The sequence below is a fragment of the Schistocerca serialis genome, chromosome 9 (genome assembly GCF_023864345.2).
Source record: "Schistocerca serialis cubense isolate TAMUIC-IGC-003099 chromosome 9, iqSchSeri2.2, whole genome shotgun sequence".
Lineage (NCBI taxonomy): Eukaryota > Metazoa > Arthropoda > Insecta > Orthoptera > Acrididae > Schistocerca > Schistocerca serialis.
The window spans coordinates 175,442,980-175,467,789 of record NC_064646.1 but is presented as its reverse complement, the minus strand read 5'-3'; the positions used below and the strand labels follow the sequence as shown (position 1 = coordinate 175,467,789).

At 43.8% G+C, this 24,810-nt stretch overlaps 1 long non-coding RNA gene across 1 annotated transcript in view; it reads left to right on the top strand.

Annotated features, from left to right (window-relative positions):
• LOC126418888 (uncharacterized) overlaps nucleotides 1-24,810 on the top strand; it is a 580,721-nt gene that overhangs the window by 406,106 nt on the left and 149,805 nt on the right. Inside the window, exon 3 of the long non-coding RNA XR_007575902.1 lies at nucleotides 438-511. This is a non-coding gene — a long non-coding RNA (uncharacterized LOC126418888). The remainder of the gene's footprint in view (nucleotides 1-437; nucleotides 512-24,810) is intronic.

The following is a 24,810-nucleotide window of genomic DNA, read 5'->3' as shown; positions in this document are numbered from 1 at the left end:
CGCCATTGTCATCTCTCCATGCTTTTGAGCCGCCTCATTTACGTAACACCGTCAAGTAGATAGCACCTTCAAGTAGACTAAGTGCATCTCGTTCCAGTGCTTCTACCAAGTAAAACCGATACTACCGGAGCCATCCGCGCGGTATTCAGACACGCTAAGCCCTCAGCTGCAGACAGTGCAGTACAACAATAGATGTCTGTATAGTGTTTAAATGACATGTCTGGTCTTGCACTTCTGCCCACATATCACAGGCCCCTCGCTAAGGGATCCATTGAATACGTGTAATGTAGTGTTAAAACATGTTTGGTGATCTAAAGCAACTAGCTGCTAAAATATATTGTAGCGTCTCCGTTATATCGACGTGGCGAATTGCTTACACTAAATAAATGTGTACGGACACAGCAGAGCACTAATACGCGGTATTCTTTTTTCTCCAGGCAATAACTGCTGAAGATTGAAGTTGTTCTACGCACGCAGGAAACCTCAAGACGCCAACACCCTCACGTTTACTGTGAGTATTCCAGCGCTTAAAAATGTGCCATGTGTACTACTAACAAATTTGTTATCGTATTAAAACTCGTGAAGTGGTCGTTGTTTATCCTTCAACGTGATTTCATGACTGATTTGCGTGTCCTTACGTGTTATGGTCGAGGTCTGCCACAAATGATACAGATTTACACAACCTCTGTTGTTACCATATGCTAATCAAATCATAGGGCCCACCCCGATAACGCTTTTATGTACATTACAGTCTAACAGTCTTATCGGAATTTCAGTCTGCAGAATTTCCTGGCATGATGTACAAAAGAAATCACTTCGTTTCACAGCTCTTACCCTCGTGAAGCCAGCAAGCGGCTTACCACTGCAGACGCCATTTTAAGTAATGTCCTTGCCGTACTTGCAATGATTCAGCGGTTCCACAACAAAAATTGAAATATCGATTCTGTCACGCCTTTCGTCAGACTAGAAACTCACTCATTTCCAATGTCTTTCATACTCATATTCAGACTGGAGTCAGAAGCTAGTATTTTCGTAACTCTTCATTGCAAATACAAAATTTTTGTTTGTCAGATTAATGTTACGTAATCAGGTGAACTTCCATAAGGACGACAAAACATAGCTTCCAGGAAGGAGCGGTGATACGTGCTTCTCTCTTCACCCGCACATTTTTCTCGAAACCGCTACCACGGTTCAGAGGAAAAACAGACGAAAAATGATTTTTGTAACCAATCCTTACTTTCTTTCATTACAGTATCAAATAATTAAGGATAACAGCCAGCAGATGAAAATAAAAGCGTTCAGCTGTTATATGCTCCCCATTCCGGAAGGAAATATACTGAGGTGACAAATGTCATGGAATAGCAATATGCTCATATACAGACGGCGTAGTATCGCGTACACGAGGTATAAAACGATACTGAACTGGCGATGCTGTCGTTTTAACTCAGGTAACTCATGAGAAACATTTCCGACATGATTATGGCCGCACTAGGGAAATTAAAAGACTTTGAACGCGGACAGGTACTTGGAGCTACACGCATGGGACATTCCATTTCGGAAGTCGTTACGGAATTCAATTATCCGAGATGCACGGTGTCAAGAGTGTGCCGAGAACATGAAATTTCAGGCATTAGCTCTCACCAAGGACAACACAGTGATCGAAGGCCTTCACATAACCACCGAGAGCAGTGGCATTTGCATGGAGTTGTGAATGCTAGCAGACAAGCAACACTGCGTCAAATATCCGTAGAAATCAATGTGAGACGAACGACGAACATATCCTTTAGAACGGCGCGGCGAAATTTGGTGTTAATGGGCCATGGCAGCAGATAACCAAAGCGAGTGCCTTTGCTAACTGCATGACATCGCCTGCAGCGCCTCTACTGCGCTAGTGACCACATCGGTTGGACCCTGAACTATAGAAAAACCGTGGCCTGGACAGCTGTTTTCCGGTTTTAGCTGGTAAAGTTATTGATAGGGTTCGATTGTGGTGCAGACCCCACGAAGTCACAGACCCAAACTGTTACCAAGGCACTGTGCAAACTGGTGGTGGTTTCATAATGGTGTGGGCTGTGTTTACATGGAATGAAATGCGTCAACTGGTTCAACTGAACCGATCTCTGACTGGAAATGGTTATGTTCGGCTACTTGGAGACAATTTGCAGCCATTCATGGACTTCACGTTCACAACCATTTCAGTAGGCCACAATTGTTCGCAATTGGTTTGAAGAACATTCTGGACATATAGTATGAGAGATTTGGCAACCCACATAGACAGACATGGACCCCATCGGAAATTTATGGCACGTAATCAACGGGTCAGTTCGTGCACAAAATCCTGTACCGGCAACGTTTTCGAAATTATGGACGGCTATAGAAGCAGCATGGTTCCATATTTCTGCAGGGAACTTCCATTGACTTGTTGAGTCCATGCCACGTCGAGACGCTGCATTACTCCAGGCAAAAGGAGGTAGGACATGATATTAGGAGGTATGTCATGGCTTCTGTCACCCCAGAGTATTACGGCATTTAACGTCTTCGGGCATTCACCAAACCCTAATCCTTACACTGGATTGTCCAATAAATGCTGTGATTTTCTGTCAAACCACTGTCCAGTGGCTTCCTTCTTTACACCACCTCAAGCGTCGCTCAGCACTGACCAAAGAAATGTGTGGCATATGACGAGCTGCTTGGCCTTTGTGCTCCATTCCTCTTAAATCACTACCTGCAGTCAATGTTATAGCTGTATTATTGGTAGCACGTTAAAACTCGCAATTGATTCCTCCCTCTGTTTTTATGCGATTTATTAGAACCACCTTATCGATGTTCCACAGACTCTGTCCGTCACCACTTGAGATCTTGTTGGTCTTGTTTTAGTAGTAGCTGTGCTTTCAAGTTTCCATTTTACACTACTGGCCATTAAAATTGCTACACCAAGAAGAAATGCAGATGATAAGCAGGTATTCCTTGTACAAATATATTATACTAGAACTGACATGTGATTACATTTTCACGCAATTTGGGTGCATAGATCCTGAGGAAACAGTATTCATAACAACCACCTCTGGCCGTAATAACGTCCTTGATACGCCTGGGCAGGGAGTCAAACAGAGCTTGGATGACGTGTACAGGTACAGCTGCCCATGCAGCTTCAACACGATACCACAGTTCATCAAGAGTAGTGACTAGCGTATTGTGACGAACCAGTTGCTCGGCCACCATTGACCAGACGTTTTCAATTTGTGAGAGATCTGAAGAATAAGCTGGTCAGAGCAGCAGTCGAACATTTTCTGTATCCACAAAGGCCCGTACAGGAGTTGCAACATGCGGTCGTGCATTATCCTGCTGAAATGTTGGGTTTCGCAGGAATAGAATGAATGGTAGAGCCACGGGTCGTAACACATCTGAAATGTAACGTCCAGTGTTCAAAGTGCCGTCAATGCGAACAAGAGGTGACCGAGACGTGTAACCAATGGCACCCCATACCATCACGCCGGGTGATGCCAGTATGGCGAAGACGAATTCACGCTTCCAATGTGCGTTCACCGCGATGTCGCCAAACATGGATGCGACCATCATGATGCTGTAAACAGAGCCTGGATTCATCCGAAAGAATAACGTTTTGCCATTCGTGCACGAAGATCCGTCGTTGAGTACACCATCGCAGGCACTCCTGTCTGTGATGCAGCGTCATGGGTAATCGCAGTCATGGTCTCCGAGCTGATAGTCCATGGTGGTGCAAACGTCGTAGAACTGTTCGTGCAGATGGTTGTTGCCTTGCTAACGTCCCCATCTGTTGACTCAGGGATGGAGACGTGGCTGCACGATCCGTTACAGCCATGCGGATAAGATGCCTGTCATCTCGACTGCTAGTGATACGAGACCGGTGCGATCCAGCACGGCGTTCCGTATTACCCTCCTGAACCCACCGATTCCATATTCTGCTAACAGTCATTGGATCACGACCAACGCGAGCAGCGATGTCACGATACGATAAACCGCAATAGCGATGGGCTACAGTCCGACCTTTATCAAAGTCGAAAACGTGATGGTACGCATTTCTCCTCCTTACACGAGGCCTCACAACGACTTTTCACCAGGCAACGCCGGTCGACTGCTGTTTGTGTATGAGAAATGGGTTGGAAACTTTCCTCATGTCAGCCCGTTGTAGGTGACGCCACCAACGCCAACCTTGTGTGAATGCCCTGATAAGCTAATCATTTGCGTATCACAGCATGTTCTTCCTGTCGGTTAAATTTCGCGTCTGTAGCACGTCATCTTCGGGGTGTAGCAATTTAAATGGCCAGTAGTGTACTATAACTTGACCAGCAGTCGGTTTGAACAGCTTTATAAGAATTGCAGTGCCCATAACGACTGTGTTACTCATGTGATATCCGATGTCTCGTCCTTCTTAGCTCTCCTGACCAACCCACTCTGCTATTACTGTTTCTCTTCTGACATCATATTACTCCTGTTGTGGATTGCCAAAAGAGCCAAACCACTATGAGAGGAAGCCGAAACGCACGCGTTTTAGCTCACGCAGGCTGGCGTGAGGCCTGGAACAGGACAAGGAAGTTAGACTTTAGCAGAAAAGGACGTAGCTGTTGGAGTACTTAACTTTAATCCGTAAATGGTGAACATCGCTCTTGACGGTACAAGTTTTACAGCATCAATAGTAACTGGTAATGGCGCTTTGCTAGGTCGTAGCAAATGACGTAGCTGAAGGCTATGCTAACTATCGTCTCGGCAAATGAGAGCGTAATTTGTCAGTGAACCATCGCTAGCAAAGTCGGCTGTACAACTGGGCGAGTGCTAAGAAGTCTCTCTAGACCTGCCGTGTGGCGGCGCTCGGTCTGCAATCAGTGATAGTGGCGACACGCGGGTCCGACGTATACTAACGGACCGCGGCCGATTTAAAGTCTACCACCTAGCAAGTGTGGTGTCTGGCGGTGACACCACAACTCCCCGTCACCTTTCGTAATGGCGGGACCGCTTCTCCAGACATCTATCAGTAAATTCCGTTATTAAATAGGTGTGTCCGTATACTTTTGATCAGACAGAGCATGTCTAGCATGATAATAACTGCCGTTGGATAGTAATCTTCCGTCGACATTTTCATCATTGAGGATGGAGGAATAGAACAAATGGAGAGAAACAGGAGAATCAGGTAGTCGTGATGTGTATCAGGAACCTTGCCAATACTTATGAGAAGTAAGACCATTGGAAACTCACCTCCGGAATGAGCCTCCAGAGTCCCAACCACTTTGCCACCTCACTTGTTTGAACTGGTGGCTGTCGCCACGAGCAGAGAGGCAGCGCAATATTTGGAGTGGGTGAATGACACGAGGCGCGTTTGTCACCTTGGCGGTAGTTTCACAAAACTGCCGGTGGGTGTTTTTGCCTCGTCACCGGCTGAGCCGGCCCTGCTCGCGCAACGCCCGCTGGCTGGCTTACGCCCGCGCTGCTCCCGGTGAAATCGGCCGCCGTGTTTAAGGTGAGATCAGTGACGGCAGCCGGCACAGTGCGCGGGCCGACAGTCCTGGCGAAGCGGAGCAGCCGATCGTGCCGGTGTGGGTCCAGCCGCCTCAGTAAGGTAACTGCTCGCGTCTACCACATCCAGTAGTGCACGAGATCTATTAGTTTTTCTCGGGTTCAGTGACTGATGTATTTTCGGGTGTTCGGCACCCGCAAAACAGAACAAAATATCATGTTTTCGTGCACATGTACATACATAACCCGGAATCACAGTGAAGTGCATCGCGAAGGGGACTTAGCATGATACCCCAAGGTGAGAGTTTCTTTCGTTCCCAATGACGTAGGGACCGCGGGAAGAATGACTAAAAGCCTCTGAACTTCCTGCAATTGGTCTAATATTGTATTCCTGCCCTCAGATTCCTCACTCTCTAGAGTCTTCACTCACTGGTTATCGAAACGTTCTACGGTATAATTTTTGTCAATCTTCAGGTGCCTGCTGGTTCAGTTTTTCCAGATCTCCATCACACCCTCATTTCAGTTAAAGAAACCTGTGACCATTATTGGTATGCTTTCAGTATTTCTTGTTAGTTCTATCTGGTACAGGTCCCACAAACTAGAGTATCATTCTACAGTGACGGAAAAAAAATCGCAACACCAAAACATAATTAATGTAGAGTAATGAAAGTTCGGTAATAGATTTGTCTAGGAAACATATTTAAGTGATTAACATTGCTAGATCACACGTTAGTCTAAGCACAAGACAAGCCATTGCAAATGTGAAATGCTCGTACATTAACAACCGGTGTAAAAGCAAGAATGTTGGATGGAAGCATGCAAATGTGCATGCGTTGTGTTGTGGAGGTGCCGGATGTCAGTTTGTGTTGCACTTGGTAGGTCGATACAGGGAAGGTTAGTGCAGTTTGTGGAGTACGTTGGAGTTTCCGTCCGATGATGTTCCATATGTGCTCGATTGGAGACAGTTCGATCAGACGAAGGCAACATGTTAGCGTGTTAGGTTAAAACAGCAGTACGTGAACGATCGTTATCCTGTTGGAAAACACCCGTGGGAATGCTGATCAAAAATGGCAGCACAAAAGGTCGAATTACCAGACTGACGCAAAATTTTGCAGTCAGAGTGCGTGGGATGCCCACGAGAGTGCTCCTCCTGTCATACAAACTCGTTCCTCAGACCGTAAGTTCAGGTGTAAGTCCAGTGTGTCCAGCACTGTCTAACATGCAGACACGTTGGTTGCAGACCTTCAGCTGATTACATTCTTACCAGCACATAGACACCAATGGGGCTGAGGCAGAACCAACTTTCATCAGAAAATACAACAGACCTCCAACCTGCTCTCCAAGGAGCTCTCGCTTGTCAGCACTGAAGTCGCAGATGGTGGTGGTTTGGGGTCAGTGGACTGTACGCTACAGGGTGCCTGGCTCAGAGCTGTCCTTGAAGTAACCGATTTGTAAAACTTGGTTGTCTCGCTGTGGTGGCAACTGCTACTCAAACTGCAGATGCCGTACGATGCACAAGAGCCAATAGCCGAAAACGATGGTCTTCCCTCTTGGCAGTATCACGTGGCCGTCTGGAGACCAGTCTTCCTGAGGTCGTACCTTCCCGTGACCACAGCTACCAGCAATCATTTAACAGTGGCAAAACTCCTTCCCCTGTCTTTCTGCAGTATCGCGGAAGGAACATCTAGCTTATCATAGCCGGTTGCATGTTCGCCTTCAAAATCAGTGAGGTACTGATAATGGCGTCTTTGTCGCTTTAGAAGGCATTCTTGACTGACATAAACTCACCAAGTCCAATCTCAAAGGTAACTAAGGCTGACGACCATTACAGCGTGTATTTAAGGCCAACGTGATTTGCAAAAAATGTTCAAATGTGTGTGAAATCTTATGGGACTTAACTGCTAAGGTCATCAGTCACTAAGCTTACACACTACTTAACCTAAATTATCGTAAGGACAAACACACACACCCATGCCCGAGAGAGGACTCGAACCTCCACCGGAACCAGCCGCACAGTCCGTGACTACAGCGCCTGAGACCGCTCGGCTAGTCCCGCGCGGCGTGATTTGCATCCTCATAGTGAAGCCACTGGTGCCACTCCTATGCAACTGGTGCGACATTTTAATAGACACCATCTTTCAGATGTAGAAACATATCTACCCTCTTTTATTATTCTCCGCCCGCATCTAGTGGTCGTGCGGTAGCGTTCTCGCTTCCCACGCCCGGGTTCCCGGGTTCGATTCCCGGCGGGGTCAGGGATTTTCTCTGCCTCGTGATGGCTGGGTGTTGTGTGATGTCCTTAGGTTAGTTAGGTTTAAGTAGTTCTAAGTTCTAGGGGACTGATGACCATAGATGTTAAGTCCCATAGTCCTCAGAGCCATTTGAGCCTCTTTTATTTATGTGACACAACTCCTCTTTGGCATTGTAAATTTTTTTTCGTCAGTATAATACAGGTCATATAAGCGATTTGTAAACCTTGTAGACTGTTCCCGGTATCCTACAAATGAAACGAAGTGCACCACCTGCGTTACCTACGAAGGAACCTACAAATTGCTACAAACATGTATTTCCGTAAGTCTGCTGATCCCAGTTGCAATTCTTTGATGTCGTAACCATAGGGCTCGACTTTCGGCGTTTTGTGATGTACATAATTTTACATTACTGAACATATAAATAATGTTAGCAGCCTCTCACCACTATAAAATAAAATCAACATCGGACTGGAGGCTTTAGCAGTTTTTTAGACCATTATTAATTACATGTAACTGAAAAAAAACTCTGAGGTTACAATTATTTCGTGTGCAATAGCTGTGCCAAATGCTATGTGCAACAACGACACCAAAAAAGTGAGTCATGTGTCTTTTTTCCCAGGAGCCTATAAGAGCATTTCAGCCACCAAAGTGGTTGCATTTCTCTCTCTCATTATTGTTATTGTGACAAATGACGACCAGTGACTACTGTTTTGTCTTGATTTTAAAATAGCTGCTTGCATAAGGGCCAGAGGTGAACCAACGCGTTACTGACTTGCTCAATTTGTTAGGCTCTACCTTTTGAATAAATCATTCAATTTTTCTGAAATTATAATCATTTGTTTGTCTGTACATACACATATCTACCGATTTCCGTCTCATTCGGGTAATTTCTTCTTGACGTGTTTTTATTTTTTTGTCTTAAGGTGAATATTGAGTCGTTAGTTGCTCTTGAGTCGCTCTAGAGTACTATTGCGATAGGCTTCTGGAAGCAAACGCTATTACATTGTTTCAATTGTGAAAGTTCAATAGTTCGGGAGAGAGAGACTAAAGCCATACTCAGTCATTCGACTGAATAAAGTAAGCTTTACCGTTATCAACGCGACGGTGATTTTAATTGAGTGATACTGATTTACTGGACTTAACCTTCGGACTGAATAACAGTTGCGAACTTGATATTAATGCATCAGTGAGACGGAAACTATTCGTAGTCTTGAGTAGGACACAATAATACAAAGTCATGAAGAAAAACCAATACGCCGTTCAATCAAAAGTTGTTTTCAACGTCACGATTACTGGACTGATGAGAAGTTAATCTCGAATGACATATCGGTGTATGTGGTGATAGGGACAAACAATTAATTACAAAAATATTAATAATCTATTAGTCAAGAGATAAATCAGATGTGTCGCCTACATGATTCAAGGAATAATATTACGTATGTTCATACTAGTGATTGAGTCTTTTAAACATTTTAAGTGAGTGTGTGAAGACAGGAATAACAGACAGTGAAAGGCGAATAATATAAAAATCGGAATTACGGCGTGTTACAAGGACGTTACTTCAACGTAAGTGATCTCTGGAGTTACGTTTGACCGTTGTGAATAATTTGACATAGCAACGGAATTATGAACAGCAATTATTAATCCTCGCTAAGGATGATGTGAAAAACGACCGTAATGATAGGATTAAGAACCAAGATTTCACTGCTCAACGAAATTAACCGGGCATAAGAAAAAAGACAAACAATTGATCAGTTAACACAAACTGATAAGACTGTTACGGACGAACAATAGAATATTTCTTAACTACGCGAGGAGTTGTGTTCTTACGAGAGTTACAGGTGCCGTTCCACGTCATACCGACGGGGACGAACATCATTACGAGTCGCGTCTCCTCGCGACGAGTACAGAAGGAGGGAAGGGACGCCACATTAGGCAACAATGTCTGCGGGGGTTAGAACCACATACCTCTCATAGTTCAGGAGATATGACGTCATACATAATGAGATGCGTGAAAACTGCCGTATCATGCATACGTTTAAATTTATTGCTTTTTTGCTACTGCCTCTATTAGCAACACGTTTTGCAGACAGTGTCCACATATTCTGCTGAATGTACCTAGAATTTGTATGACCCACAGGTCAGGAGATATGACGTCATAAACACTGAGATGCGTGAAAAGATGCCTCATAATGCATAAAGTTTTAATACATGTGTTGTTTCATGTTTTCTGACGAACTGGTTGTAAATATGGTTCTTGCGCGAGACGTCAGATGTTGCGAAATTTCCACAGTAGTTCGTCGGTGCAACTGACTGACATCTTCACGTGCGGTGAACACACAGCGTGTTGACCGAACTTGAAGATGTCTGTCAGTTGCGTCGACGAATTGCTGTGGAAGTTTCACCGTCTCATCCAACGTCTCACCCGAGAACCATATTTAAAAGTATTAATACATTCCTTCTTTACTACTAAGACACTCCTACAGTCGAGTCAATTTAAAGAAATTCCTGACACCTGGGATCACTTTTGACAGTTGTTCCCGTGTAGATACGCAAATCACCTGCACCGAGCGTACAGAAACTATCTCATAATTCATGGGAATGAATTTTTTTTCGAAATGAATCAATTTTTTTGTTTTCGTTTCTAATAGAAAATTGAAAAAATGAATACCACTGTAATGCTAGGTTTGTCAGCTAGTCGTAAATAAATGTGAAACAAACTCGTTACTTTGAGTTATTTTTGTAAACTGGAAAACGCTCTTGTTACAATTTGCAACTTGTGAGTAGAAAATTAAGCAGGTGCTTTGCAATTTAATATTTCTTTAGCGAAGCGGGAATGTGGAATTTAATCAAACGTCGTAGCTTACAATACAACTTTATCTCACACATTCACAATAATTATAGTGGCAGGACTTTTGAGATACTGCTGGACGACGCTGGCTTTCAGTAACCTTTTGTTCTGCACCGCAGAGGCCACATAATTAGAGACAGAACCCTCGGCAAAGAGAGCGCAGTTTCGGCCCAGTGAACTTCTGTCAGCAGTTAAGATTATAATCTGGGGGAAGAAAGGGAAAGGACATCAAACACTCAGCAAAGATCTTACAGTCTTTATGGTAGAAGCTATTACGCCCTAATCTCCTCATTCCGCTTGTTTAATCTCTGTTCCCATCCAACAAAGCGTAACCCTCTCTTCCAAGCTCTGCTGTTTCTTGTAACTAACGACAGCAACTGAAGTGGTCGTATTTATGTGTTTGTTCCCTTTTTTTTTACCTTGGCCAGATCTCGATTTCACCTCTTCTTAGAATGGTATAGATGACATTATATTACCATCATGGGTACATCGGGCTGAACGCTAGTAAAATGTGGCTGCTAGGTACAAGAGAGACGATCGGAATTTACGTAAAATAGCGACAATAGTAGTTACTCACCAACATAAAGTAAAAATACTATCGGAATTCACTTGGATGCGATAAACAACTCTATTAGATAACTTTTATGTTTAACACACTATCAATTCTCTCACTCTTTTTTTTTCAAAACACCTGCAAGATGAAAAGAATAAAAATATTAACTTTACGAAGCAGGGGAGACTACTTCAGCACATAGTGTACGCCACATATAATGTAGAAAGACTATGGAGGTACTGAGATCGTGAAGTATTTAACCTTCTTGAAAATTCAGAAGGTGGGGCGGATGGATAGAGGGGGGAGGGGGGGCGGGGAGAAACGAATGCTGCTAAAAGCTTAAGGTAGAATACGCTTCATTGTTTACTGGTTAAAAATGTTATTGCTCAGACAGTAATGGTAACTATATTCACTCTAGATCTAGGTTAGGAGGATGTTATTCGATATTAAATTTAGAGAGGTACAACCTCGCAAGTATCTCAGCAAAACATCAACACCACATCAGAAATCATTTCTAGTTGTATTAAGTGCTTGCGCAAAATGCCATTCAGAAGAAGAAAATAATGTATACATCTATAAATGTTTTCCACTTAGTTTACAAACAAGTCCTAAGGGCACAACGTTTGTTACAGCTTCTATTTTTTACAGTGATCGTCATTTCAGTAATAGTCCGTTATGCGAGTAATTAAAAAAACATTTCTTGTTACACGTATTTTTTATACTTTCAGCTTTAACAGCGAATTTAAGGTATTGTCTATTGAGATAGAATGCAGTTTATAACCTCACCTGTCCATAGCCAATACAAAATGTTGATCTGAAAAAGAGAATGTGATTTTACGTCAGTATAATATCTAAATATGCTGACGGAAAAATCTCGCAGCACCAAAACGTAATTAATGTAGAGTAATGAAATTTCGGCAATATATTTGACTAGGTAACATATTTAAGTGATTGACATTGCAAGATCGCTCGTTATTGTAAGCGCGATATAAGCCATTGCAAACGTCAAATTTCGGTACGTTAATAACCGGTGTAACAACCACAATTTCTTATGCAAGCATGCAATATGTTGAACAGCTACCGGATGTCAGTTTGTGGGATGGAGTACCATGCCTCTTGCACTTGGTCGGTTAATACAGGGACGATTAATGCTATTTGTGGCTGACGCTGGAGTTATCTTCTGATGATATCCCATATGTCTATTGGAAACAGATCTGGTGATCGAGCAGACCAAGGCAACATGTCGACACTCTATAGAGCATGATGGGTTACAATAGCGTTATGTGGAGGAGCGTTATCCTGTTGGGAAACAGACCCCTGAATGCTGATCAAGAATGGCAGCACAGCAGGTCGAACCACCAGACTGGCGTACAGACTTACAATCGGGGTCCATGGTATAACCACGAGAGAGCTCCTGCTGTCATTCGAAATCGCTCCCCAGACCGTAACGCCAGGTGTAGCTCCAGTGTGTTTAGCACGCATACAGGTTGGTTGCAGGCCCTAAACTGGCCTTGTAACCAACACACGGCCATCACTGGCACCGGGACTGAACCAGCTGTCGTCAGAAATCGTAACAGACCTGCACCCTATCCTCCAATGAGCTCTTGGTTGGCACAACTGAAATCGCAATTGGCGATGGTTTGGGGTCAGTGGAATGCACGCTACGAGGAGTTTGGCTTAGAGTTGTCCTTGAAGTAACCGATTTGTAACAATTCGCTGTGTCACTTACGTGCCAACTGCTGCTCAAATTGTGTTGCAGATGCAATACGATACCCCAGAGCCATACGCCAAACACGATTGTCCTCCCTCTCCCTAGTGCCACGTGGTCGTCCGGAGCTCGGTCTTCTTGCGATCGTTCATTTTCGTGACCACCGCTGCCAGCAATCATGCACAGTGGCTGTATTACTGCCTAGTCTTTCTGTAATATCATAGAAGGAACGTCCAGCTTCTCTTAGCTCTGGTACACGACCTCAGTCACGCCTTTCACGCCTTAACACGCTACTCGCACACAGGAGAGGCCAATGATACGTACAGGGCTGACCGCACGTCTATGTGACGTCAGCGATGTAGTGTTCGGGGCCAAAGATAAATATTTATCAAAGGACTTTGGGCAAACCTGTTATAATGTAGCAGTGAAGCTCTTATCGAATATCTTTGATAGTTAGAGTGAACGCCTGTCTTAGATCAGAGTTCTTCACTATATAAATGTTGCTTTGGTGCGTGGCTGACACCACACTAATCATTCCAAAGTGTGAGGAATACGAAATTCTTCATAACACAGAGCGGGCTGGCTACAAAACCCATAATAGGCGGCTACAATATTATAAAGAAATAGCTGCAGCAACCAGATGCATTCGAAGTGGCTGCACTTTGGATGGTGTTAAGCTTACGTATAAAAGGAAATGATGTGGAAAGAAATGGAAATGTGAAAAGCTCATTGTGTTCAAAGTGTACATAATTGATATGAATGTTTTTATTTGTACTCTAAATAACCTAACTTAACCTTCATTAATTCTTCATTAGGTGATTTTTATATTGGTTCTTACGTTTCTGGAACAAGATATAAAATGGTACGCTGTAGGATTCGAGTACTACCCTGTTCGCTGGAACAGCTTTTGCTTGTTGCTGTAAGTTTTAACCCGACCATGAGATGATATTCAGCAAAAATAGCGTTCGTGATTTAAACAATGAAACACTGCATCATTTACGTATTTTTCATGATTTCCACGATGTTTGACTAGTATTTATTTTCACTATAGTACAAATATTTACATAGGTATTTTATGTGATGTTTCGGAAAATCGAATAAAACAATCTGTCCTGTTGCTGTGGTCGAGTGGTTGTAGGCGCTTTAGTCCGGAACTACGCGGCTGCTACGGTCGCAGACTCGAATCCTGCCTCGGGAATTGATGTGTGTGATGTTCTTAGGTTAGTTAGGTTTAAGTAGTTCTAAGTTCTAGGGGACTGATGACCTCAGATGCTAAGTCCCATAGTGCTTGGAGCCATTTGAACCATTTGAAACTCAATTGAAGGGCCAGAGAGGCAAACCTCCATGAATATTTCTTCTTGATAATGAGAATAAATTTTCTAAACGCTTCATATTATCATGAAAAGCTAATGCAGTGAAGTGCCTCATTATGCAAACCACTAATGACACAGTTTCAGGCTATCCAAAAAGGTCGATTAAGATGACTGACATTCAGTAACGACGTTTCTTAAATACTGTGTATGCAAACATGAGTAGCCACTTTAACGATGGCAGATTGAATTGTTGTTCACACATTATCAAATTATTTTCGTCGTTATTTATGTCCTCATACTGTAGCTCACAATGCAAATTCTGGTGACTCCTTTGAGCATCTTCTCCCGCAATCCACCGTTTCACTCACAGTCGTTTTAATTTTTCTTTCTTTTCAGGCAACGCGCTCACCACCTACACATGCTGTTGCACAGGCGATTAACTGTTCAGCATCCATTCCTAAACAACTGTGACGAAAAATTTTACGACCATGTTAATGACTTCACTAAAGTAGTTCCGTCATAGAAGTTAGACGAAATCTTTGACAAACTTTATTTTCAAACATCTTTTACAATGTAATACAAGCCTCACGAATTATGTGGTTGTATCGACCAGCAGTAACACTACACTGCTGACGTCACACAGACGTTCGCTCAGGCCCGTATTTGTTGTTGGTCACGGGGCACAGAGTTGTGACGCCACGTTTCCAAAACTGGAGCACAATTGGCCGTTGTCGGTAGTTATCGTAAACCATTGGTATTTCCCGGCAGTTGGCTGTTATTACACATTTTCTTCAGCTACCTTTCAGTTTTGCGCTCTTCTTCTTCAAATTAAAACTACTGGCGGTTTACATATTCCTTATGACCTCTCTGTATTAGCAAATCGTAGCATACGCTCGTGGCAGCCTGAGTGTTACCAAATCGAATTTTATGGTCTCCTACCTGCAAACTGTGCTCCACCACAGTTGATTTATGTGATTCTCTCCTTCTACAGTTACTCTTGAGTTATTTCAGTCTTTAAGCACAGTTCCTATTGTACCCACGTACACGTGGTATCTTGTAAATGCCTGCTTTCTCCAACGGTTTGCAAGCGTCCTTGGTCGACTCTAAGTGTTCCTTTTTCTTTCACATGTGTTTGCAGCCTATGCCGTCGTCAGTTTCTCCAAGGGCTTCCTTGTGCGGTCGGTAACGTCTTTAATGAACTGTGGAGAAATTTTGGATTTTGCAGACTACAGTACATTGCTATGATATTTATGTGTCGATCTTATTTCAGTGTACTGATACCCATTAATCAGCAACACATAGATCAGAGATTGCAGTTCGGCATCGATGAGCTCTGTTTCGCAGATGTTCCTCACTCTATCCGCTGAAGTTTTATCACAACCCGCATTTCACGATTAACGTCTTACATCCAGTCAACTACGATTTCATTAGTGACGGGGCACGAGTTCGGATTGTTTATGTTAAGGCTATCGTAGTATTTGTAGAATCTGCAGACAAAACAGACTTAGCATCTGGAAATGTTATTTCATTAATATACACAAGAAAAAAATGGACTTATATGAAAACATACAGGGCAGCACGTGCAGTTAGTTACGATCGGGATAGAAATTGATGGCGTACCACAGTAACTGTTTCCAGTTGGACTGACATGATTTGAAATAGTCCTCAGAATTTCTTGTGATACCACAAACATGTTGTAACTAACACAGTTACATTCCTATGACGGATCACAAAAATCCGGTTGCCTGTGGTTTATTGACTGATGACTTTTTCGCAATTACATTCTCACTGTGCTTATGAACATCACATCCCTTTAAAAATACACTACTGGCCATTAAAATTATTACACCAAGAGGAAATGCGGATGATAAACGGGTATTCGTTGCACAGGTATATTATACTAGAACTGACATGTGATTACATTTTCACGCAATTTGGGTGCGTAGACCCTGACAAATCAGTACCCAGAACAATCACCTCTGGCCGTAATAACGGCTTTGATACGCCTGCGCATTGAGTCAAACAGAGCTTGGATAGTGTGTACAGGTACAGCTGCCCATGCAGCTTCAACCCGATACCACAGTTCATCAAGAGAGTGACTGGCGTATTGTGACGAGCTAGACGTTTTCAATTGGTGAGTGATCTGTAGAATGTGCTGGCGAGGGCAGCAGTCGAACATTTTCTGTATCCAGAAAGGCCCGTACAGGACCTGCAAAATGCGGTCGTGCATTATCCTGCTGAAATGCAGGGTTTCGCAGGGATCGAATGAAGGGTATAGCCACGGGTCTTAACACATCTGAAATGTAACGTCCACTGTTCAAAGTGCCGTCAGTGCGAACAAGAGGTTACAGAGACGTGTAACCAATGGCACCCCATACCATCACGCCGGTTGATACGCCAGTATGGCGATGACGAATACATGCTTCTTCCAATGTGCATTCACCATGATGTCGCCAAACACGAATGCGACCATCATGATGCTGTAAACAGAACCTGGATTCATCCGAAAAAATGATGTTTTGCCATTCGTGTACCCAGGTTCCTCGTTGAGTAAACCATCGCAGGCGCTCTTGTCTGCGATGCAGCGTCAAGGGTAACCGCAGCCATGGTCTCCCAGCTGATAGTCCATGCTGCTGCAAACGTCGTCGAACTGTTTTTGCAGATGGCTGTTGTCTTGCAAACGTCCCCATCTGTTGACTCAGGGATCGAGACATGGCTGCACGATCCGTTACAGCCATGCGGATAAGATGCCTGTCATCTCGACTGCTAGTGATACGAGGCCGTTGGGATCCAGCACGGCGTTCCGTTTTACCCTCTTGAACCCACCGATTCCATATTCTGCTAACAGTCATTGGATCTCGACCAACGCGAGCAGCAGTGTCGGCATACGATAAAGCGCAATCGCGACAGGCTACAATCCGACCTTTATCAAAGTCGGAAACGTGAAGGTACGCATTTCTCCTCCTTACACGAGGCATCACAACAACGTTTCACCAGGCAACGCCGGTCAACTGCTGTTTGTGTATGAGAAATCGGTTGGAACCTTTCCTAATGTCAGCACGTTGTAGGTGTCAGCACCGGCGCCAACCTTGTGTGAAGGCTCTGAAAAGCTACTCATTTGCATATCACAGCATCTTCTTCCTGTCGGTTAAATTTGGCGTCTGTAGCACGTCATCTTCGTGGTGTAGCAATTTTAATGCCCAGTTGTGTACAAACTGTGACATCGACAATATAAGTTCGTAGTGTAACACCAAGGAAATCTGTCTAAAGAACACGCCTGATAGCAGCACCGCCGTATTTGCCCTACAGAAGCAATAAACGGAGGCAGTAACAGCGACTACTCCAGTAGTTTTATATGTAAAAGAAATGTACATGTCTTATGGTATTGTTAGCGGCGATATTCCACGGGATATGAAAATTGTGTCGTATGCGAATTTGTACATTGGGGGGGGGATTAATGTAATTGACGCGTTATGTTTATGTTGTATGACGCTCCTTTCCAATAGCACCAACGAGGACGTCGAACTTAACGTACCCATCCCATGGACGGATCACCATCAACAGTGTCAAACGTGACAGAAGCCCTCACTTCACGAGGCACTGCGGAGGGGTTTGTAATTTAATTCGGGACTATGGCGCCAGGCCATGTAATCAGGTACTTTACGTAACCTCTCCTCCCCTTGCCAGCTAAGTACTGTGAGTGAAAATTTCATCCACCGCCAGGTTTCGAACCAGCTTACGTCCTAATGGAACGCCGTCATACGTGCGTGCATTAGCAGCGGGCGTCATTGCAAGCGATGCGCTGTAATACGCTGCACGTCTACTCACAAATGCTCTTCTTAAGGTCTACTTGGCTATTTTAAAAGCAATGGAAGTCACTTACGACCGATTAATAATTAAACACCCTTTTCAACAAGAATAGAAGAAGGACGTACAGTGTATTTACCTTACCTTGACTTTTCATGACAGTTCGCTAGTAGTTTACGTAGAACTACCTCCCACGGTGATAAGGCAAACTTTCCTCAGCTATGTCTTTCGATTCTTTTCGTTTCGGGAGCGGACGATAATGACGATTCTTCGGTCTCGGTGATGCCGAATAACTTTGTATTTTCAGTTTCCGTGCCCATCAAAGCATCTCTCCTCCTGAACTCATCACAACATTGTTAACATTATACACATCGCTTTCCTCTATCTTCTGGTGTTACAGCAGAAAAAGCATCAGCCATTCTTTTCCGCTCGGAAATGTATATCACGACTGTGGATCATTGCGAGATTCTGCACCAGTTTTATGAACTTAGGTCTGGTTCAAATGGTTCAAGTGGCTCTAAGCACTATGGGACCTAAAATCTGAGGTCATCAGTCCCATAGATTTGGAACTACTTAAACCTAACTAACCCAAGGACATCACACACATCCATGCCCGATGCAGGATTCGAACCTGCGACCGTAGCGGTCTTGCGGTTCCGGACTGAAGCGCCTAGAACCGCTCGGTCACAGCGGCCGGCGAACTTAGTTCTTGATTATATCCTGTTTGACAATAGGTATCCGGACAATCGTATGTATTGTGGAATTTATTGTGACGGGTTGTCACAAATAAACAGGTGATAAATGACATGAATATTGCACGCGTAAAATATAAGAATTGAAATACGACTATATGTATAGTCACAATGAACACTCCTTTTTTGTAATACAACGTCTCCTTTGCTGTGAAATCGGGTTAGAGCGTAGGTACGTTTATACTGGTCAGCCAGAACATTACGACTGCCTGACAACTATTGATACAAACCCGTCCAGGCAATAGCAGCGTCACCTGGAGAGACACGCGCTTGTCGGACACGCGGTCAGCGCACGCAGTATCAGTAAGCATGCTGTCCGTGCGTAGAATGGGGAAGGCACGCGTTGTATCTGAGTCTGACCGGCGGCAGATTTTGATAGCCCGGAGGCTCGGCACGAGCATTTCGGAAGCTGCACGACTTCTCGGTTGTTCAAGAATGGGTGTCGTGAGTTTCTTCAAAACTTGGCGAAATCAAGGTGAAACCACGTCCTACCGACGTGGGGTTTGAGCGACAGCCCCTCATTAGAGATGTCAGATATCGTAGGCTGGGCAGATTGGTAAAACGTGACAGACGGTGAAATATGGCGGAAATAACGTCAGACTTTAATCCTGGGCAGAGTGCAAGTGTATCTGAATACATAGTGCACCGAACGCTACTAACGATGGGCCTCCGCAACCGATGACCCATGTGTAGCCAACGTCAACATCACGACATCAGCAGTTACGACAGAAACGGGCTCGTGACCACCGGCACAGAACTTTGTCGCAGTGGAAGAGCGTTGCATGATCTGATAGGTCCCGACATCTTCTTCATCGTGCCGATGGGAGGCCGCGAATCCATCATATTCCAGGGGAACAGCTCCTTGACTGCGGCACGGAGAAGACTAGTTGGTGCCGGCTCCATTATGCTCTGGGAAGCATTAACTTAGGTATCCATGAGTCCAGTGGAGGTCGTGCAAGGCCCCTTGACGGCTAAGGAGTATCGTACACAGGTTGTAGACCACATACGCCCGTTCATGACGGTCATGTTTCCCGTGTGCAGTGGCATATTGCAACAAGATAGTGCGCCATGACGCAAGGACAGAAGAGTGATGGAGTGGTTCGAGGTACACAGTGGCAAGTTACAATTGATGTGGTGCCCCCTAACTCATCAGATCTGAAGCCATCGAGCACATCTACGATGTGACTGAACGTTCTTCGCCACCCGCCCAGGAATTTACGGGAAGCACGTGACTCGTGGGCGTGGATGTGCTGCCAACTCCATCCATCGACCTACCAATGCCTCGTTGCTTCCATGCCATGATCGTCGCCGCTGTTATCCGTTGCAAAGGTGGACTTACCAGCTATTAGGTAGGTGGTCACATTCAGTGGAATGAAAAACCAGTCCAAGTTACAAATTTTTACTTTTTATTCATTCGATGAATGATTTTCAAACCATCATCCAGCATGCTGGAAGTTGGTAGGTGGTCGTAATGTTCTGGCTAATCGGTGTATAGGCCTATAAATAGACGGAACCAGCCTAACACTAGTGCTGATGTAGACTGTCGTTCGTAATACAACGCGAAGGACTGTTCAGTAGAAACTATTTCTCGTAGCACTCTTCAAAGACAAAGTCCACAAACTTACGCAGTTACTTGTAGGTTAACTTGATGAGTCTAACTGCTTGTCTCTACCTCTGTTGTCACCAGACATGGTATCTATGTCGCTGCTAGCAGTGGGGTAGGCATCGGCGAACATAGCCTGGAGTAGAACTGACCTCGTGGTCATATGATGACCACAGCAGTTAAGTCCCATAGTGCTCAGAGCCATTTTTTGAAATTGAAGTCAGTGATATGGGTCTGTAATTCAATGGGTTATTCCTATTTCCTTTCTTGAATATTGGTGTGGCCTGTGCTACTTTTCATTCTTTAGGAACAGACGTTTCGTCAAGTGAGCGGTTGTATATGATTGCTAAGAAAGGCGCTATTGTGTCTGCATACTCCATCTCATTGGTGTAGTCCGCGATGCTCCAATAGCAAGGAGCATCTTTGTGGTGTCGATAGCAAGCGCCAGCGCTATGCCTATTGAGTGCACCACAGAATCGACCACGAGTTGTTATGAGACGCACAACCGCCAGGATGAAAGAAGACGAGGAGTATTGTGTTATCATTAGAGGAACAGTAACAGAAGACTGGTTCGGTCAGGAGACCACACGGATTTCGAAGGTGGGCTAAGTCATTGGATGTCACTTGAGTAAAAAATCCATCGGGGAAATTTCAGCACTTCTAAATCTGCCAAAGTCGACTATCAGTGGTGTGACTGGATTGGAGACGCGAAGGGACACCCACCGCTAAACCAAGACCACACGTACAGACGACTAGAACCGTCGGCATTTCGGAGGGTGGTTGTAAAATGACATCAGTCGAAGGAATCACTCGTGAGCTACGAAGTGCTACCTGCAGTCCAGGTAACGCAGTGGGTGTATTCAGGAGATTAAAAAGAACCCGGTACAATGGTCCTCCTCTCAAGCCACACATTTCTGTAATCAGTGATAAGCGACGGTTGAGGCGGAGTAAAGAATGATACCACTGGACAGCGGATAATTGGAAAGGAGTTATTCACAGTGATGAATCACGCTAAAGCCTGTGGCAGTCCTATGAAAGAGTATAGATTGCTTGGAGAATGTTACCTGTCGTCATGTGCAGTGCCAACTGTGAAGTGCGCTGGAGGTGGTGTTGCTGTAGGGGGGCAATTTTTGTGGTTAGGATGTGTTTCAGTAACTGCGTGTAAGAGAACGCCAAATGCGGAAGGATATGAACACGTTTTACGGAATTATGTATTGCGCCCAGTAGGCGAACATTTCGGAGACGCTGATTGTTTGTATCAGTATAACAAAGCACTGCGTCATAAGACAGCGTCTGTGAGGCAGTGGTTTGTGGACAATAACGTTACTGACGTGGAGTGCCCAGAAACCAGATCTGAATCTAGTGGAATAACTATGGGACGAGCTAGAGTTTCATTTTCGCTCCAGGCGCCAGTATCGAAAATCGTTACTTCCTCTGGGTTCTGCTCACGAGAGAGAATGTGCTGCCATTTCTCCAGAGACATCCAGACACCACACTGAAAGCGTCCGCAGCGTAACGGTGAAGGCTTGGGCACATCCCGTATTTACGTCGGCTGATAGGTGACTGGATAAGTTTGATTAGATGACGTATCCTAGCAACCAGAGGAGAACGAAATTATTCTCTCGCAAAATTTGGCGATGAAGGAAACAGTTGAATGTTGGTGCTCCTCCTCAACTATCGCCCTAAGTTCGAATTTTCTTACATTTGGCTAATAATGTATGTGATTACTGACCAGCCAGGTCTGTATTTAACGCTTTAGCGAACGAAGGGAACGTAGTTTCATCCGCTTCTTACCGTAATACGAAACAGTATAAAGAAGACTGCCCTTATAGATCGTCGTCCTAAGAATAACTAGATGTATTTTTTTTTTTTTTTTTTTTTTTTTTAAGTGCTGTCCATTTCTGAATAACAGACGGAACTTTTGCTTTGTGGAACGAAACCCATGGCACCGTTTGCTTGCACAGAAATTAAACATTAACAATTCCCTTTGCACGCTGTCACTTTGTCAACATTTACGCGTAGTGCAATGCCTATGAACCCACCTTTCATTTAAATAATGCGCTGCCCGTTTTAACCCTCGTAGTGCATTTTCTCTTTTAGCTATTTCGTCCATTCGTTAGCATACGACTATTCGTTTATTCGGCCACCTTTTAAAACTAAATCCCATTGACATAATATTTTTATTAGAGTTTCTTTGCTAGCCTTCTATTTTATTTTTGTGCAGCAAAAGCTGTGGATGTTAAACTTCAGCTACTCCCGCCAGATCGAAAGGTCAAAGAACTTACAGGATGTGAAGATATTGCTAATTACGAGACATATTCCTTTTATTTTTCTTCTTTCTTTTTTCTCTGTTTCGTTTACTCAGTACATATATCTTTGATGGTTTAGAAATATTTGTTGTTCTGTTCTGTAGCATGAAATGTAACCGTCTTTTGCATTGTTGATATTGCTTTATGAATCTCTTAATTGAGCATGCAAAAATGTCAATGTATGTTTTATCTTCTCTGTAATTCTTATGTGAAAGCGCTGTGTGAAACCAAATTTAATATACAGCACTGTTGAATGAACTGTGATGCGGGAGCGATATCGATAGCTCGCAGTCGGACAGTGAAGGCAGACAGAAGATGTGCAGTGTCGTGCTGTATGCTTAGTTTACATTATGTAATTGTGTTAGACTGAATCGCACGAAAATTCATGGCTGCGTTCCTATTTTTCATTCACTGCTTAAACTAAACTTCAACGTGGCCGTTAGGGAACAAAATGCTAGACTTGGTGAATACTGTGAGCTTCGTTGACATTCGTAAACAACAGTGACAATGCTTAGCCGAATGAACTCTCGCGATTAGGACGGAAGTGTTTTGCACGCAACCAAGTTGCACGAACTTATTATCTTCTGTGTAACTTCATGAGCTGCTGCACGCTAGAACTGCAAATGTCGCCGGGAAGAGTTTTAAACTCCTTGTTACGTGTGGCGCCGTTTTTCTCCAGAACTGTGATTATACAACCGGAACTCCTAAAAACGGACGGACTGTAACTTTGCGATCAGCGAGTAAAAGTGCATTCTATGCTGTTTTAAAAAAGAGACATGTGTGTAAAGAACGCTGTAGTCGTACACATACGAACGTGAATATATACAGCAACAATTACGTCTACCGGCCTCTGACCAAAAGAATGATATGAGGATAATAATACCGTCTGGAGAATTATACTCTGAGAACGAGGATGCATCCATTGTAATTTCACGGCTAATGGAGCTACAATAATTACGCCGCCAGCGTCACCGAGCCGCTGTTGACGTCACAGCGCTTCGTGTACAAGAAGATAAGCAACAAAGCGAAGTTCTCTCTCCCTATAAAGACACAACGGATTTCATGTTGTTTCAAATGTATTTTGTTTCTCTTTTGTGATAAACTTTTCTTAGTATTTGCTTTCCTTAGAAACAAATGTAACATCAGTGAAGCATGTTTACTATGTTGACAATTTTAAGTTCACCTTTAATAGTAGCTTTAACTTCAAATGGCTCTAAGCACCATGGGACCCAACATCTGAGGTCATCGGTCCCCTAGACTTAGAACCACTGAAACCTAACTAACCTAAGGACATCACACACATCCATGCCCGAGGCAGGATTCGATCCTACGAACGTAGTAACAGCGCAGTTCCAGACTGAAGCGCCTAGAACCGCCCTTCCACAGCGGCCGGCGAGCTTTAACTATTTACTATCTCTCTCTCCTTCAATTATTATTATTATAATAGTTATTGCATGTGTTTTATGTATTCTTTGGAGGGATGTGTTTTGACGACTGTGAACACTGTTTTTCTGTCAGGTGCATTTATGTGTTATGCTGTGGTACGTGCCAGCCAGCCTAGGTTGCGGTGTCCACCATTAAATTGTGAACGTCGACAGTACCACATTTAAGCAGCTCGTCCGCTATTGGTGCAAGCCACGCTATAGCTGGGAATTTCGAATCTGCCAGCTGACATATACATGTACTGTGTTTGCATTCAATAAGATGTACTCATGAGCAAGTGCGAGTTTATTTAGCTTTTACAGTTCTAACTGATCAAAATTATAGTGATTTCCTACATTATTTAAATTTCTGGAGTTTTCGCGTTTTATATTCTTTTGGCGTTTTTTGCCAAACTCCGACGTGGTTACTTTCGTTAAGTTTGGAAGCAAAACAGGTTCTCTTGAGCTTACATAATCGAAAATCACAGTTAAAATCACGCAAAGTAAATATCTGAGAACAGTTTTCTTCACATACGGCTCAGTTCGTGACAGAACTGGGTAACACAGCATGTTATGACTTAATTTCGTTTCTGTACTGAGTCACTGCCTTTACAAGAGATGTACCAAAGCCTAACATCAGTCGACTCTATGCCTGTAACTTATATGAATGAAAGTTGGTATTTCCTTGTGTAGTGCACAGTACTGTAATATATGCTTCCTAGTAACACACAGGCATCTATATCGTCAATGC